The sequence below is a fragment of the Fukomys damarensis genome, unplaced genomic scaffold (genome assembly GCF_012274545.1).
Source record: "Fukomys damarensis isolate Sample0158 unplaced genomic scaffold, DMR_v1.0_HiC HiC_scaffold_6, whole genome shotgun sequence".
Taxonomy (NCBI): domain Eukaryota; kingdom Metazoa; phylum Chordata; class Mammalia; order Rodentia; family Bathyergidae; genus Fukomys; species Fukomys damarensis.
In genome coordinates, this window is record NW_022900918.1 from 38,813,455 (window position 1) to 38,829,619 (window position 16,165).

General features: G+C 41.8%; 1 long non-coding RNA gene across 1 annotated transcript; it reads left to right on the forward strand.

The window, feature by feature from the left end:
- The first annotated feature begins 2,462 nt into the window (after nucleotides 1-2,462).
- Nucleotides 2,463-6,970, forward strand: LOC104848596. The gene is made up of 4 exons (XR_776475.1): nucleotides 2,463-2,867; nucleotides 3,499-3,660; nucleotides 5,092-5,169; nucleotides 6,865-6,970. It is a non-coding gene; the product is annotated as an uncharacterized LOC104848596 (long non-coding RNA).
- Nucleotides 6,971-16,165: the final 9,195 nt, after the last annotated feature.

Consider the following 16,165-nt stretch of genomic DNA (forward strand, 5'->3'; position numbering starts at 1 on the left):
CCACACCGCCGTTCTGCTGGGTGGCGCTCAGCAGCAGCATTTCAGTATTTGTGATCACACCTCACAAAGACCCTCAGGAAGGAGGACGCCAGAGCTGCTGCAGAAAGTGACAAGAACGGTAGGATGAGTGTGTCCAGAGCAAGTGGGATTCTGAGGAGGATTAGTGATAACCCGGGGAGTGTGATTTCCATCATGGACTTCCACCAAATCCACACACTGCAAACCAACTAAAGAAGCAAAAACAAGAATACAGCAGGCATTGCTTGAGCCTGACATCAAAAACATGCAAAAAAAAAAAAGAGATCATTTTTCTAGTTTTTTTATTTTAGAAAATAGTTACGTTGTTCATTAAAATTACAATACTATAGCCTACAAATTTCACAGTAGTTAGAGATGGAGAAAGTAAAAACAACTAATGGACAATGTTTTAAAAATTGCCAATGTGGTGTTGAACTGCCAAGAGAAACAAAACTTCCACTGATATGAGTCCTTGTTGTTTCCGTTAACAAAAGTCAACGATCACCTAGTTTCTTTTTTGGTACCAGGGGTCGAACTCAAGACCTTGTGCTTGTGAGGCAGGTAGTGGAACCACTGAGCTAAATCCCCAGCCCCCCTTAGTTTCATTTATTATGAAATTTTCTTTCCTGCATTCTGACCTATAAACAGAGCAAAAGTCCCTCAAAAATAGACTGAGGTGCCCAACTTGGCGGTGTATAGAGAAGGTTTTCGAGCGGCAGGAGACACTTCCTGCCAGGGGCTTCTCTTCTCTTCTAAACCCTGGCTTTCATTTCAGAGCGCTTTTCACGCCATGGTCAGTGAAGCCCACTTCCTGTATATTGGGCTGAAAAGAACTCTAACTAGGCCTGCCACTTGCTCTACAATAGATTCAATGTTATCTTCCTATTCAACTTCGCCTGCTGGTCCCAAAGAGCTGAAATGGCCGAAAGACCAAAAATGCACGATCATCCTAATGGTAAGGATAGAAATTAGAATTGAGGAGTAGGGAGAGAAGAAAGAAGGCAGAAGACAGCAAGAGCAAGAAGAGCTGTGGGAACGGGTATAGAATCGGCACTCTGAGATGGTGAAAATAAATGTAGCTCTGAAAAAAAATCAATAAATTGATATACTTCCTAGGAATCATAAAGTGTTAAACTGGAATTTTAGAATTTCACATCCCACGTTATTAGCGCTAGATGAAAAGCTTTCAGCTCAATATGTTCCAGTGATTTGTGATACACAAATCCAAGAAACAGAAACATTCCTTCAGTCTGCCACTGAGTCTTCCCATCACTCTGGGGTTTCAGCTGCACACTTGCTGAAAGCCCTGGACCCGGACCCAGATCGTCAATACAAAGCCTATTATTTCCCATAATTTCCCAAACACTGATCTGCTTGCTCTCAGAGCAAGACGAGATTTTCTTTAATTCTTCTTCCTCTTGAGAAGGATTCAAAAGATTCCTCACTTGTAGGACTAAACAGAAAACCTGCTGGACCATGGATTTTGCCGTCCAACCCCTCTTCCTTCTCTTTCTCTCCTGGCCCATGATGCCTCCAACTTCCACGTGATGACCTTGACTGCACCTCTCCTCTCAGACCTGCTTTCAGTCCAAGCTGAAATTCTGTACTGCTTGCCTTGAAAATACAGTCCAGTGTGAGCGGCTCTTCACCATCCCACTGCCACCCCTGATCCCCTCATCTGACTTGATGGTGCAACTGCGCCCCAACGCTGGCCTCCTGCTCCCCCTGTCTCCGAGGGCCAGGGCCCCACACAGCTGTGAAAGCCTCCTGAAGGTGGCCGGCCACGTGATCCCTCTGCTGAAACCCACCCTGAGCTTCCCGCTTTGTTCGGAGGAGAGTCCACATTCTTTCACCTCCACGCCCTACCCGTGTGTTCCCATGAGCTCCGCGCGACACAGCTTAATTCTTGCCCGGTTCATCCTGCTCCACTCACAGCCACACACTGCTCCTGCAGTGGTCGGGCCTTCGGCCTCCGAGCGTCCCTGCACACTCTGGCTGGGGCGGCCCCACTCCCCAGCATCCGCATCGCCATCTTCCCGGCCTCCTCCAAGTCCTCACGTGACTCTCTCAGCGAATCCCGCCCCACCTCCCCACCTCCACCACACCGGCCTCTGACATCACTTAACGGGTCATAGACTACCAGATGGCGTCTAACGTGCCTCACAGATATAACAGTTTCTAACAACCTACCTGTCACTCGCTTTTCACACGGGTACTCCCTCTGCACCCCTAGACTGTGAGCCATGAGGGAGGGGGATTTTGTCTATTAAGTTGCCAGTGCACCTCCAGGGGAGGAGAAACTAAGTGAAAAGCAAAGGTTGTCGGAGTGAAAACTTTCTGCCAACTTCTGATTTGCATTTTCAATATAACAGAAATTCCTGCAGAGTGGGAAACTAGCATTTTATTTGCTTTCTTTCCACAGTGCTTTCTGAACAATAGGAAATTCAAAATATATCAATGGAAACTCCCGTGCTCATTTCATTACTAAGATACGTTGGTCTGTGTCAAAGGTGATGGTTACAATTTTCATAAAGTGAAGATTATTCTCCTGTCTCATAATACAAGTTCTGTGCTTCTCAAACTACCCAGGACCTTTACATGTCTTGGGTCATCGGGAAGCTGCCTTCCCACAGGAACCTCCAAGGACCCCAAATCCTGGCAACACTTCCCAGCCTCTTGCCCTTGTGCTCAGTGCATTGTGATCAATAAGATATTTTGGAGGAAATCAATCCCTTTAGAGCAGCCATCCAAACACACGCATGACTAATAGAGTTAACCCTTCCTAGAACTATTGCATTTCAGAGAGAACTTGTAACCTCAACTGAATTATCTACTAACGCAACAGACAGGTAACAGACTTTTGAGGTCCTTTTCCTATCTCTGACCTATGTTCAGTAGGCAGAAGAATGGTATCTTAACATAGCCCCAAACTCCTGCATACACAAAAAACCACCTAACCACCCCTGGATATCACTGTTGACCACGGTAATCACCACCTCCGTGTTAATATTCAAGCTTATTTTGATGTGGTTTATCCATGATTAAAATATCTTGAGGAAAACCAGAAGATTAGATTCTGTTAGCCTGATACTTAGTCTACACTTAGCTATGAGGGAGAAGAATGGAAAGGAAAAAAATAATTGAAAAGCTCCGGTGTTGCATAACTAAACAGATTGGAGGTGACTCATTATTCATCCTTATGAATTCCTTTCTCATTGTATAAACTAAAGCACATTTATGTGACTGACTCTTATTAAAGATTTATATATGTTTTTATTGGCGTGACTTTTCTGCATTGTGAATAGTGGCAAAGGTAAACAACAAAAGGACCAATGTCTAACGATGGTCGGGTTGAACTGTGTGCCCCTGAAATTCATATACTGACCTCCCTAGCACTTCAGAGTATGACTGTATTCAGAAAGGAGCATTTGAAAAAGTGATTCACGTAGAATGAGGCTGTCTCTGATCTCTGTGGTCCAGCCGGCTGATGTCCGCCTGAGAAGAGAAGGTTTGGGCAGACAAGGTGGCAGCAGAGGCCACACTGGGACACCCAAGAAGGCAGCGCCAGCGAGACAAGGAGCCAGGCTCAGGAGAAACTCATCCTGCCTTCTCCTTGACCTTCCACTTCCAGCCTCCAAAACTGTAAGCAAATAAAGTTCTGCTGTCTACACCATCAATTCTCTGCTGTTTTGCTGTGGGAGCTTGAACAAATTCACACGGCTTGGTTTTCTTTAAAACACATACTACAGACATTGGAGAGTCCATTTCCAGGGAGGGAGGGAAGGAAGGAGATAACACTGGAAGGACATCTTTAAGGTCCTGGGGCAAACCACCAATTCAAAATTCAATATCCACCAAAAAAGAAAAAAAAACCATTAAAATTGGAACTAAGTAAATATATGCTCAGATAAGCATAATCTGAGTACACTTATCACCATCCAAGAAATCTGAACTGGTGAAGGAAGTCTCTCAGCCCAAGGGGAGATTTGGGTCTGTACTAAAGAATGAAGAACACTGCACTCACATACATACATGAATTTGGGTATGTATAAAAAGTTAACATTATATTGTGCACTTTTGAATAAAGACACATATGAAGAAGAGAAAAAAATGAAGGAAACTGAATATTAAATAGATGAAATTCTATGGTTGTAAGGACTTTATAGTCTTGTGAAATGTTATATTATGACCTTTAAGTAGAGTATGTTGAGTATGAATATTGTAATCGCTAAAGCAACCTCTAAAGATGAAGTAAATGGATATGTCTGTCTTTGTAATAGCTTACAACTCAATGGGAATTGACTAGTAGCACAAAAGATATATACAATTAACCAAAAAAGGGCAGGAAAAAGTAACAGAAAAACCAAATACACATGCAAAAATTGAAGAAAAAATTACAGCACAGACATAAGCCTAACTTTATCAATTGTTACACTAAGTGTAAATGAAGTAAAAATTTCAACTGAAATTCTAGGCTGTCTGAGGGGGGCAGAAAATGAATGCTGAATGCAAGAGACAAATACTTTAACATGAGTTGTAAATAAAATGATAGGAATTATATACTAGGCAATCACCAAGCCTAGAAAATTTCTGTGAATCAGGAAGTGAGGTCTTTTTATTTAATATACTCATGATATTTTTGCTTTGGTACAGGGGATCAAATCTCTTTTTCCACTTTCTTCATGGTTGCCATGAAAGTTGGAGATCAGGAGGAGGGAGAAAGGGCCCCTGGTGATAAGGGAGGGGAATGTTCTACATCTTGGTTGGGAGTTGGTTAAGAAAAGTGTATATTTATCAAAACTCATCAAATCATGTACTTAAGACCTGTACATTTCCCTGTATGGATTTATTCCCCAAATGAAAGAGAGAAAGAGACTCAAAGACATGTCCACTAACAGTAATGAGTAGACTCTGTTTAAATTCTGGTGTCATTTCTTTTAAACCCAAAGAATTGATGTACACAACAAAAATGAAAGTGTGAAACTTAGATATTCGATGACCCTCAGGAATTTTGCTGTTTGCTTCAACTAAATGTGGGTGTTTATTTTTCTTTTGATAATCCCTATCCTTTAGAGAAACATCATGAGGTATTGATGGTGAAGAGATCCCTAACGTCCCAGACTGGTTTCCAGCAACATGAGGGAGTTAGGGGTGAGTAGAAATACAGTTGGCCCTTGGCATCTCTGCACCCAACATCTTCAGATTCAACCAACCTCAGACTGGAAATCCTCTGGGGGGAAAACTGCACCTCTCTGAGTATGTGCAGACTTTTTCTTGCTGTCATTGCTACAGTGGGAAACTGTAGAGGAATCCAAATGGTGGAAAAGCTGGTGTCTGTCGGCACCGGGAGTTGGACACACTGGAGTCAATATACTATTCTGTTTTCTTTTCAGAATGCTGTGCAATAAAACATAATACAGCAAAAACAAATAAAAGCTTTCTACCTTGTACATAGATTTCTTTCTGATTGAAAGACCTTTTCACCCACTGTCCTGTTTGAAATCTGGGCAACTACTTCTTTTGTTTTATTCACCATCTCAAGCACCACTTTTCTGTGCATCCTTTCTCTGTCATGCCTCCAGTCTTCCCTGTGCATAAGTAGCATCTGATCCCCTGCTTTTTATTTCTCTGCATTAATGGGACCATGGTTCCCTTTAAACCAGTGCTTGTTCCCAAGGTGAGGGCAGAGAAATTGCAAATGGGCTTTCAAAGCCAGAGACAATGCTGAATAATTTCTAAAATTAATGAATCCTTGTAGGCATTATCAGGGATGGTCTCCTTTTAATAAATACCAACTCCCTTTTATGAGCTTAAATTCAAAATTTTTAGGAACTCATTATAGGATTCAATATTGTATATGGTAGTAGAGAATATTAGTAATGTATCTATACCCTGATGGGATAGATGCACATGGGTGTAGACACACTGCAGTTAATGGAAGTGTGTGATGGTGAGATGGTGGAATTACATGGGGCCTTCCGTGGTTGCTTTTTGAAATCAAATGAATGATTATCTTCTAATCAGATGATGACAGGGATGAGTCTATTAGATTCCCATTTCCTTATGAGGAAATTGAAATATAATCAAAGACAGTGAAACAATCATGCAGTGTCATGACCAATTTTAGCATGACTAGTGCTGGGACATCTGTCGAGGTACACCTTCTAGGTGGTGCAGCATGGAGTGTCTGGCATCATCTGTAAAGAACTCTTTCCAAACACTCTAAGTCTGGATACATTCCAACTTGTACATCTCACAGTGGGCAAAGAAGCCAACTGAATATCACCAGGAGGAATCAGTCCCTGAAATCTAGAAAAAGCGATATTCTACAGTAAAAATTCCAGGTTCTCCAACAAACCAGTGTCGAGCAGGAAAAGAACAGGAGCAAATAGATTTACATCAAGTGAAATGTGGGAACCTTGACGGGAGGTCTAGAAAATGTTTCAAGGACAATTTAAGGAAAAGTCATTAGAGATCAACTCCCCTGTGCCATAAGCAGTAAGCTCTCCTTTTGTTAGATTTTTGTCCTATTCTTGTGATTATTTAGATATATGTTCTTGTGTCTTCTGTGCAACCTGGGATATTCAAGGCTAAATGTCATGCTACCAATAACATATACAGCAAAAAAAAAAGTGTCAAAAATGAAATGTAGGTATTTTAGTACGTTGAAAAAAATGGTTGGCTCCCAAAATGTATCCATATCCTAACCCCCAAAATTTGTGAATGTTACTGTATGTGCCACAAAAAGAGGATCTTTAAAGATAGTACTATACCAAAGATCTTGAGAGAATTATCCTGGATTATTTGAATGAACAGTAAATGCCACCACATGTATCTTTCTGACAGAAAGCAGAGAGAAATTTAACACAGACTGAGAAGAAAGTGATGTGAAGGTGAAGAAGAGAGACCTGTGAAGATGTGGGCTCTGACCACAAATCATGGAAAACCAGTGGCCACCAGACAGCGGAAGAGGCTAGGAACAAACTCTCTCCTAAAGTTTCAGTGCAGACACAGTCCAGAAATACCCTGATTTCAGAAAAATGACACTGGCTTCAGACTACTGACCTCTGGAACTGCACTCTGTGAATAAATCTTTTCCTGAAAGCTACTGTATTTGTGGAATTTGTTACAGCAGCTATATGGAACTAATACTTGCATTTGTGGGAATTTACTAAAATTTTCTCACTTTTTTCAATGCTTGAAAATTTTCATCAAAAAATGTAGGTTAGTAGATTTTGTTAAAATATATTTATAATTATTTTAAGGAGAAATGATATTATTTAAAACTATTTCAAAGAAAAGAACATGCATCAAAAGTTAAATACAGGTGTTACTATCAGAACAGTTGCTAGATAATCGGTTGTCAACAACACAATTTAAGTTAACAAAATTTAAAAATTATTTTCTTCTTTCTTATTTTAAAACCTCTTTCATATTTTATACTTAGTGAATTACTTCATGTACAAACTGATGGATCACATCTTATAAGGAGAAGACATGATACAGGAAATAACCTGTCATGGAGCAAATATACCCCAAGGATATGAAAAACGGTACTGGTAGGCTTTCCGTGTTTTTTAATATTGTGGCTTTCAAGTCATTCTTGATTTTGTAAACTGTATGTCTTATGACTTTCCTCTCCTCCAAAAAATGTAACATAAGTTCTCCAAATTTACTGCCATAATCAGAGTTTACTTTGGCAAAGTAAATCATTGGCAGCAAATAAGAATTGTGCTTCAGGAAAGTATAGAAATCCGTTCAAGTAATCTATCATATTTTGTGTGAGCTTTTCTCCCCCATCACAAGATTTTTGGCCTTGAAACAGTAACCTCATAAGAGCAGATGAACTGTTATGTCATCACACACTAAAAGAGACAGACCAAAATATGTCTAATTTTGTAAGGAATTTTCAAATTAATTTCCTTTTTCGATGGTACTGGATTTTGCAATGTGGGTTTACTGGTAAACGTTTGGCACTGATGCCCAAGAGTGATCCAATACAAATTTAGGAGCAGCTTGACAAGAAAAATTATCCACTCACCCTTTTTTAAGCCAACTTTTTTTTCCTAAGAAAAAGCACATATTTTAATCTGTTTGTGTATGAAACAGAATTATAGGTAGGGGATTGGGAATGAAGGAGCTGGAAGTGAAGTGAAGTTGTGGAAATATTTAAAGACAGTGGGTAATCCAACACAGAACTGAATTTGGAATGGAAATTCGCTCTTACATTTTAATATACATGTGTCTGATGTTCTTGTGATTCCCAGCTCCATAAGAGAACTACAAACCCACATTTCCAGGGCAACCCAGCCTTGAGCAGCTGGGGTCATGGCCATCCTGCACCCATTTCCTGCGTACTCAGCCTCTCGCCCTGACGTCCCATGTCAGAGCGGTCAGCACATCTCTTGGAGTGCGGCAGGGCCTCTCCCTGCTGGACGCCAGCCCAGGCTTCCCCTGTCAGGGCGGATGAAGAGTCAGAGGTGCCTGGGCTCCGGCTGGTCCGCAGACCGGCCAAGTCCATGCCAAAGGTCCCACTTGGTTCTGTGTGCTACTGAAAATGAGTGTGAAGGCAGAGTCTCCCCCGTGCATAGCTTTTCAATATTTCTAAAGCTGCTTGGAACTGCCTTGCAAGTAGAACTCAGGCTGGCAGAAGCAGTATCTGTGAGGCCTGTCAGTTGCGCCTCCATGTCTGGATGTTTTTTTGTAAATGGTCCCAGTCTAACGTCACCCGGAAGGTAAAGGGAGTGTCAAGACGAATGATACAATTCAGATGAATGGCTGATCGGTGAGGGCTGGCTGGGGCATGGGAGAGCTCAGCGTTGGAAAGAGACAAATTCCCTCTTCATCAAAGTGCGGATGGAGTGTGATTATAACCACATTTCTCCAGTGATTCTTTTAGAATTTAATAAAGTTATTTCAAAATTTATTTAGAAGGATATGTTTTCAAATAATAGAAAAAAAAAACTGAGGAAGAAATAGAATAGCAAGCTTTGAAACCATAATGTTAGGTGAAGTAACTCAGACTAACATGCCCAAATAGCATACGGTTTCTCTTATATGAGAAACTCAAAAAATATATAAATTGAAAAACAAAAGACAATAATAGGAAAAAGGAGAAAGAAAAAAGAGATATTGTAATCCAGTGGAGACAATATATCTAAAAGTGCATTTTGATTTAGTACAATTGTCTTACTAGTTTTATATGTTCTTCAGCCTATTGGTCTGTATGTATGATAACTAACTTTGTAGGTTCTTAAAAGACAAATGAATCTGATGCTGGAAAAATAAAAGTGGGTGCAGGAGCGGGGAGAAGAGAATTGAAATGTGTTGTGTAAATGTCTAATCCCCTATGGTGAACATAGTCATTATGTACTGCAAACGTAATAATAAAAGTTGAGAGCAAGAGAGAGAGGAATGTAAATTTTGAAATAATAATTAAAATGGATGATAATGTTTATGGCTGTGTCCAGATGTCCCCGTAGACCTCATTCATGCAGCCATATGTGGGGCTTTTTCAGAGGTGGCTGGATCTCGAGTGTGATTGATTCACGGTGCAGTCCTAGGACTAAAGGTGCCAGGATTAAGGCTGTGAGTGCTACCCCAACTTAGGGGCACCCTGGAAATAATACCAGGGACAGAAGCAAGCTTGCTGCGAGGTACTTGGTAGTTGGTCCCTTGCTTTTGCTATCTTCTGCCTGCCATGGACTGTTTCTCCTCTACGATACCCTCAGCCATGCCACCCTGCCTTGAAGCGAGCCAACTATGAACTAAAACCTCTACAGACTAAAAGCCAAATAAACCTTTCCTCCTTTGTCTTTGAGCATCAGGTATTTTCTCTCAGCAATGAAAAAAGTGACTAAGACAGTGATGAGGCAGATAGGTAATGATGGGAGAAAGCAGAGCTAGGACTCAAAGCAACTGCGTGTGTGGACACAGATACAGCACATGAGAAGAAGGAGCTGACAGAGCCTTGGAGGAGGATGTGTACTATTTATCACATGGCAGGACACACACGGGCCACTTGGAAACTGATGAGTACATAAATCAACATTTTTACCTCATTCTTGACACGAAAGTGAAATCGAGATGGAGCAAATATTTAAAGGTAAAATATTAAGATAATGGAAATGACTGTGAATATGTATATGATTTTAGTCCAGTGAAAGTTTTCTAGGCCCAAAACTGAGTAGGTAGATAGTCAAAGATGATAGATAGACAGATAGATGATAGATAAATAAGAGAAGAAGAGGGCCAGGGATTTAGCTCAGCGGTTCGGTGGCCCGCCTTGCAAGCGCAAAGACCCGAGTTCAATCCCCAGTACCAAAAAAAAAAAAAAAAAAAAAAAAAAAAACACACACACACACATTAAATAAGAGAAGAAGATAGATAGGTAGATAGATAGATAGATAATTTCTTAGATATAATATAGACAAGTTGATCTGGGCCCAGTGGAACACATCTGTATTCCAAGTTACTAAGGCAGGAGGACTGAGTTCTAGACCACCCTAGGAAACTTTGTGAGATCCTATCTGTGAGAAAGAGAGAAGGAAAAAGGGTAAGAGATGAAGACATAGCTCAGTGGTGCTTGTCTAATGTGCACCAGGCCTTGCATTTTGATCCCTTCCATCATAAAAATTTGGAAAAATGGAAAGCCAGCTCTCCCTGTCAAAAATCAGTAAACTTAAAAACTGAAGGAAAAAACATTTTAAATATTTACAGCACATGATGACAGGCAAAAACTTTTTTGATGTTATGAAACTGTCCTGTAAATCAACAGGGAAAAGTATCCAACGTTTGTAAGTGGGGGAGGTACACAGAGTCACTTGATACAAGACACGAGAGAAGTAGTGATTAATCATTGAAAAGGTGGCCAAACTCACAAATAATTAAATTCAAATAATAATAAGACATCATTTTTCAACTATCAAATTGGCAACGGTTAAAAGATTAATAACACCCGGTGTTGGCACGAATACGAGAAAACAAGTTGTCACATGCTGCTAGTGGGAGTGCTGAAATGGGCTAGTTTTTTAGAAGGAAAAAACTTCTCATATCTAATAAGAGGTTTAATGTCTGCATTCTTTCGCTAACATTTTCACATCTAAGATTGTGCCTGTAAGAAGCTCAGCTGAACACTGGCTCCTGACAGTCATGGGTCAAAGTTCAGGACCTAAGAGGAGAGAGAGGAAATTTAGCTAAAGTTCAGCTAATAAGTGTTTGGTTCCCACTGATCCGGGGACATGAACAGCTCAGCCAGTGATTTATGAGGCCAGTAAGGGTAAGTTGGAGGGTCCATGTCACTGGGAAACAGAGTAAGAGTGGGGTGGGAGGCCTCTTTGCATCATATCTTGGTTCTTTTGGGAAAGTGGTTCCTAATAGCAAGCAGATTCCCAGAACTCAAGAGTGTGGGTTTCTTAGTTTTCTCTTTTCCAGAGCCCCAGAGCTTGGGGAAAATTCAAGATGGCGGTCCCCAGCGTGGCAGCCTCTCCAGCAGTGATGGCTGTCCCAGGAGGGCTTCTCCAGGCTATGGTAGCACAGTTTGCCAACCTCGCCTTCCCAGCCCCAGGACTGGGGAGCTTCCCAGCAGGATGGTCTCTGGGTTCCTCAGGCCCCTCCAAGGGCCCCTGGTTGCACTTCCAGCACTTGTCTGGGCCTAAGGGACTCCAGCCTCATCTGTTCTGCATTTCATTCTGCTTCCTGCTGTGGCCCTGGCTCTTTATAAAGCCAGCTACAAAGTTGATGCTGTTCCCCTTTTCCAATATAGTGGCCCAACAGGGCAACAAGTCAGAGGCTAAAAGGTAGAAGTTGGGCCAATATAGAAAAGGATCTGAGGCTGGTGTATCCTTGTCTTATTTATTCTGGAAAACTCCTAAAATGTATATCTTGGTTATTCTACTGTGAAATTGTTCTAATTCCTTTCTGCTTAACCTTGAGTTTATCATTTTCAGAGAGCATTTGTGAGGCACTTGCAAGAGATATTAATAACTTGGAAAGAGAAAAATGAATGAAGATATAGGACAGCAGAGTTCTTGGGGATCTTTTTACAAGCTCAGGGATTGCAGGGCTTTGTTACTGCTGCTGTTGTGTTTGTTGTGGTTGTTTATGTGACGCTCCACTCCAGGACAAGGCTGGGATGAGGAGACATTGAGAGTCCCATCCAGTTCCTTAGATTGGTTTTCTCTCTTCTTCTCTATCCTGCTGCCAAAGGCAAGAAGCTGTTCAGCTCTCTTACGTCACACCTTCCTTCATCTCCAGATTAGCCTACATGGCTTCTCTGACCAGCAAAAGAACATCCTATCACCCAAGTCTTCCAACCTAGCCCAGCTGTTAATAAAGGCAAACGTGGAAATAAAAGGATTTGGAAAATCCATTCTCAAAAGAATAGCCTGCTTCATGAGGCTGCTGTGTTCCTGAGTCACTGCATCTTAGACCACAGGGCGACAGTCCTGCATAGCATCCCTGTGGCCATCCCAGGACAGGGTGTCTTGGATAAGGCAAGGAGAGAACAGTTCATTGAAAGACTTTTAAAATCCTACCTCCAACCCACATCGCACTGCAGCACACACTGTATGAGCCTGAAGCATCTTGCCAGCAGGTTCCAAGGGAGCCTTCGGGAACCCTGGGACTGAGGCCAGGGAGGTACCTGCTACAAGCACAGCAACCTCAGGCATCCTGAGCTACACCTCTGCGGTAGTCAACTAAGACATGAGGTGAAAGTGTGGGTCTAACACACCACAGAATTGCAATCCTATTTATGTAGCCTCTAATTACATTTACAGAGCTATCACAGATAAGGTTCCTATGGTGATTTGTATTTACACAGCAGCCATAAAGTTACCAATATTTAGAGATGGGAAAGCAGACAACAAAGCACTCAGACCCCTAACATACAGTGCAGGCTTGAAAAGGAGATGGGTGATAGGCTGAGCCCTTTGGCCACAGCCTCGGACATGATCCACGCACATCACAGTCGCTCTTGGAGAGCTGTTGCATCTAAGGCAGCAGGGGAGTCCCTCCTCCCCACCTGTCGAGATAGCTTTAGCAGCAGAAGAGAGGAGCATAAATCGCAGAGCACTAAAAATGAAGCTGGTTATGTTCTGTACTTGTGGCAGAGTTTCTGCATCCTATGGCTAGACTTTCATAACTGAAAACAAAGCAGAAAATAGTGACTTCTTTCACACAAAGAAGAAACCAGTGTGAAACAGAAAAAGAAAAAAGCACCATGCACTAGGGTACAATTTGCCCATGCACTGAAACAACCTGGAAACGTGTCTCTGTTGACACTGGTGGTTAAATGGTGGCATAAGGAAATTCCTCCTGTCCAAAGTGCCAAATATTCATTTATCTTAGTCCCTTACATTTCTCATGGCTGAGACACAACACCTGACACCTGCAATTTAAAAAAGGAGAGATTAATTTTGGCCTCCCTTCAGTCCGTACTCAGTGGGCTCCATGGCACAGGGGCCTGGTGGGGGAGAGCTGCTCACCTCATGGCACACAGGAAGCAGGGAGCAAAGGGAAGAGCCAGGAGAGAGACAGACCCTTCCAGGCCACACCCCCAGGGACCACCTCTTCTGACCAGGATTCACCCCTAACAGCCAATCAGCCATAGACCCTGTGATCCAATCACCTTCCAGAAGTCCGGCCTCTGGGAACGTGAGGCTTTGGGGGGCTTCTAGATCTGAACCGTGACACCATGCCCTCCCAAACCTCTCCTTAAAACCTCTCCAGTCCGAAACTGAGGCACTCCTCTATGGAAGTAAGGTTTTTTGTCAGTTCATTGACAGACCTCGACACTGGGCCCTCAGGATGTCAGGGTCAGGCAGCGAGGTCACTAAGCACCCTCGCCAGAGCTTCACCTTCTCCAGAACCTGGAGGATCTGGCTGCTGAATCCCGACACATGGCCCACCATGACTTAAGTGACAGGCTCTTCTATATCTCTGGAGCAGCAAACAAAACACTTAACAAACCTTAACTCCTGGGGCATCAGAGCCACAGAACTCCACTCAGAGGCAGCACAAGGATCCACTCTGATTCAAGCAGGGGGAGGAAGGTCTTAGGCAAAGTTTCACATTGCCAGGTGTTTCTAAAATTTGACAGACTTGCTTTGAAATCGTTACCAAGGAGAGTGAAGACCATTGCTACTCTCTCTGGGAAAACCATGAGGAAAAAAAAAAAAAAAACACGTCTAAAAGCAAAAAACTGTGTCAAGTATCAAGATGGGGTCCTTGACAGCCAGCTACCCACAGATGTAACTCAAATGGCAGCATTGTAAACTGAAGTGACAAAGCCAGGACAAAAGAAAAGAAGCTATATGAAAGTCCTAACCCAGACACACTTACCTGAGACCTGTATCCATAGAGATGCTTTGGGTTTCCACAAGATAAATTGGACATAAATTGTGCATTTTTTTCATCTACTTGTAGGTGATTTGCCTTTGAAACACCTCTATATAGCTCATCCCACAGAATCCAGTTCTCAACTAATCTTTTTACTATTGTAATAAACCTCAAGTTGAAAAGACCTTATTGGTTATTGCAACAGAAAACTAGATCCACTTCTACCTCTGTCCTAGAATGCAGGTTATAAACAGAGAGATAACTCAGCAGAAAGAGAATGGGGTTTAATTTGGGAACCATCAGTAGGAGTAATCACTGTCACCTCTTTTGCCACCCCATAGAATCTGAGGGAAGAAACTTACACATGCATTTTTTTTCAGTGATTAAAATTAATATCCAAGGCCTCACACAGCCACTGGGTAATTATTTCTATCAGTTATTTAATTGTAGCTATTACTTTCAAAACTTTATTATTCCTAAATAACATCAAAATAGAGAAGCTGAAATAGTATTCACCAACCGCCTCTTTTTTGTGTAGGACTAAAAGTTGGGCAAAAAAGTTAGTCTTAAGCAACTTCTGCATAAGTCAATCTGAAGGACTTGATAATTGTATTTCATTTTAAGACTTTTTTCTTGTATTAAACAATCAACTTGTCCAGTGCTCTCATTACTCATTACCACCTAATTTTACAGATGGAAGAGTTGAAACTAGTCATAAGATTTGACATCAACCTGGCCAGAGAATGTCACTCTTTCAGCTAAGATTGAAGTGCATTTGATTTCTGGCCTTGGACTAGACCATATCCTAATACAAATGTATGAAGAGATATCATTTGAAAATTATACTGATGCATTGAACTTAATGATCTAATCACACTTTTGTCATTATGATGAAGAACTAACACTTGTCAGGTAATGGAATTAATTTCAAATAGAAATGCTCATAGAGTTCACGGCTAATTTGGAAGAGTAAGGTTTTAAAATTCAAAATTCATTTAACAAAGAACTAGTGAGTAATTATGTTCATGAATATAGCACTTCAATCTGAGAAACACATAAGGGAGTTTTGCACATTAGAAATTTTAGGCACACACACTCAGAAAAGCCATCTGTTTTAATACACCTGCTCACCATTTGGTTGGTTCCAATCCCAATTTTCCTACCAGCTTACAGTACCTTTCTTCTTTCTTTTTTCTTTTCTTTTTCTTTTTGTTGTACATGCAAGTCATGTGCTGGTTCTCAAAACTCTCTGGATATTTATGCAATGCCTCCATAGGACACTTGGCCACAGCTGGGTCCAAGGTGACATGTGGCACTAGGAGGATGAGACAGTGGTGCTGCAGCCATCTACCCATCCATCCACCTAGGTAACCATCCATCCATCCATCCATCCATCCACCTATCCATCCATCCATCCATCCATCCATCCATCCTGCAAACATTGCTTATGAGGTCAGCTTATCTGCAAGAGTTGCTGTACTGCACCTGAGTTTACATAGATGGGTGAGAAAATCATGCCCCAGGGAAACACTTGCTACACCTTTGCACACCAAAGTGTGGTCCTTAGGCCAACAGCAGTGTCATCAGGGTGTGTCTGAAAAGTAGAACCTTAGGTTCCCTCGAAAACCCAGATCCATGTAACCAGAATTTGCATTTTAACAAATCTCCTAGGATCCCCCTTCACACTGGGGATTGGACCCACGGTCTCTGCACTGAGCTACATCCCCAGGTCTTCCTTTTTTCAATTTTGAGACAGTTTCACTAAGTTGCTAAATGCCCAGACTGGGCTTGAATTTACAATCCTGTG